Source organism: Triticum aestivum, chromosome 4B (genome assembly GCF_018294505.1).
Source record: "Triticum aestivum cultivar Chinese Spring chromosome 4B, IWGSC CS RefSeq v2.1, whole genome shotgun sequence".
NCBI classification, from domain to species: Eukaryota; Viridiplantae; Streptophyta; class Magnoliopsida; order Poales; family Poaceae; genus Triticum; species Triticum aestivum.
In genome coordinates this window covers 543,423,295-543,426,094 of record NC_057804.1, presented here as the reverse complement: position 1 = coordinate 543,426,094, position 2,800 = coordinate 543,423,295, and positions in this window count along the sequence as shown.

Here is a 2,800-nt window from a genome sequence, read left to right as displayed (position 1 = left end):
AAAAAAAGAATATTCGCACAGAAAGCAATCGCAAATACTTTTTTTAGGGTAACTTTCGCCGCTTTATTTATCTAATAAAAGTCTGGGATCTCATCTGAGATCACATCGAGTACAAAGTCTGGAGGTACCATGAGCCAAAGCTTACAGCGCTCCTCCCCTATGCCTACTTTAGCTAATTTATGAGCAGCGGATTTTGTTGAACGTTGTACCCACGACACCTTCACCTCGCTGAAGCCACGCATTATCTGTTTGATCTCCTCAACACACAGTCCTGATGCCGAGAGGTTCTTGTCCGGGTCTGCAAGCATGCTCGCCACCGTTTTGCTATCCGTCTCAAGGTGTAGCTTATGGACATTGATCTCTCCTGCTAGTTGGACCGCCCTCCTGCAAGCCATCAGCTCCGCCGTCTCGGGGTCCACCTCTCCGTCCCTGAACGTGCAGGCCGCCACTCTGAAGTCCCCATGGTCGCCTCTCGGGATGACGCCGCCACCATTTTTGCCACCATGCCCTGAGACGGCACCGTCGGCGTTCGCTTTGACCCAGCCTGACTCCGGAGCTATCCATCGCTGAGTCTCCCTCGTGTTTGTCGTGGGAGCCTCTCGCTCGTGAACTGCAGCCCATTCCGCCATGTAAGACACAACTGAATCAGCTACCGTGTGTGCCTCAGCTATCTTCCTCCATCCTTCGCTTCATTTCTCGCAATCGCAAAATACTAACAGCGATATGATAAGTACGTAAAGTGTTGGATGCAGAGCGGGCGGGTCTGCCGGCTAGAGCATACAACTAATTTAGTGTTAGTCTTTCGGTCAGAAGGAAACTAATTTGTTTGTTTTGCGGGATATGCAGGACGCGGCTTGCATCCCTAGACTGCCAAGGGAAGCTTCCTCGTCGTTCATGCTCACGGTGGTGAAGTGGTTCTCAGAGCAATGATCATGTCAGTGGTCTGGTCGAAGAAAGCCGGTGTTGAGGTTGCAAACATGTTAAGAGTTGACCGATTGAGTCATACCCGTTGTATACTATACTCCCTTAATCTGAAAATACTTGTCATTAAAATGGATAAAAAGAGATGTATCTAGGACTAAGAAATAATTTTTAAAGGCCTACTCTTTCAGATGGTCATGCCTCGCGCGCCTGTCAGGCTAGGACAGCCAAAGCAGGGCATCAAAAGTACCTTACGCTCTATAAGCTGCCGAGATCGAGAGGACACGAGGGGAGCCAAAGGAAGTTGGAAGCTGGAACGGATGCCAAGAGATGAACCGAGTGTCCTCCTCGGAATGAATTATCCTGCTTGCACTAGGGTGTGTCTAGGACTTATTTGGATGTGAAATAACTATGTCACATCTAAGTTGTTTTTCTTAGCACTTGTTTGTTGCCTTTTCTTTCTTTGTTGTTTTTCTTTTTTGTTGTTGTGTATCACAGTGTGATCTTTTTTTTTTAATCAGCCGAGGGACACCCAAAGCTTGCACGCATGAGCCAGGTCTAGTGGTCTTCCTTGATCGCTACCTCATGTAGTCTTTTTTTTTCGGAAAAACTTTCAATCTATTCATCTTTAATCATGGTAGTACAACGGACACTAGAACTAATTAAAATTACATCCAGAACCGTAGACCACCTAGCGACGATTACACGCACTGAAGCGAGTCGAAGGCGCGCCGCTGTCATCGCCCCTTCCTCAACAGAGTCGGGCAAACATTGTTGTAGAAGACAGTCGGAAAGTCGTCGTGCTAAGGCCCCATGAAACCAACGCACCAGAACAGCAACCGCCGCAGATGAAGAGTGTAGATCAAAAGAATCCAACCTGAAGACACATGAACGAAGACGAACGAGAACAGATCCGAGCAAATCCACCAAAGACAGATCCGCCGGAGACACACCTCCACACGCCCACCGATGATGCTACACACATCACCGGAACGGGAACTAGACGGGGAGACCTTTATTTCATCTTCAGGAAGCCGTCGCCGTCTCGCCTTCCTGAGCAGGACACAAACCCTAACAAAGCTCGAAAAAATATATGAAAGCCGAGCCCTTCCACCGGCAAGGGCCGAGATCCACTCTGCCTCCATGAACCTAAGGCCACCGGAGACGGAACGGACCGGCACCGGCGCCGGTGAGAGGCAAAGAACCCTAGTTTTAGGGAGATGGCGGCTCAGTTGCTCAAGCCGGCCGATCGATCGATCAGACCAAGAAAAAAGAGCTTGCTTGGACTATCGTTTGTAGGTGGCCAGTGGCCTAGCTAGCTAGCTAGGTCGCCCTCCTGCTGGCTTTCGGCAAGCTGTGCTACCTCCTGTAGTCTAACGCAGTAGTGCACTTTTTGCTTAAAACAAAAAGCAGTACTACACTTTGTGTTTCTCTTTTTTCCTTTTTATATTTTTCTCTTCCAGGTTTAGTTTTTCTTCTGGCTTTCTTCTAGTTCTTTTCTTTCTTTTTTCTTTTTTTTGTATTTTTTTTCTAACATATGTTGAACATACAAATATAGACTGAACATTTTATCATATACGGTCAATTTTTTTTCCCAAATATACACACCCCCTAGTTGCGAGTCGATAGTCGGCATGTAACTAGGGACCCTCAAGGAACACACACATCCTTAGTTGCGAGTCGATGGTCAGGTTGCAACTAGGGGCCACAACAAACAAACGCCCCTAGTTGTGAGTTGATGGTCGGCATGCAACTGGGACACTCCACACACACACACACACACACACACACACATAGTCGTGAGTCGATGGTCGGCATGCAACTAGGGACCCTCAACAAACACAAACATCCCTAGTTGCGAGTTGATGGTCGGGTTGCA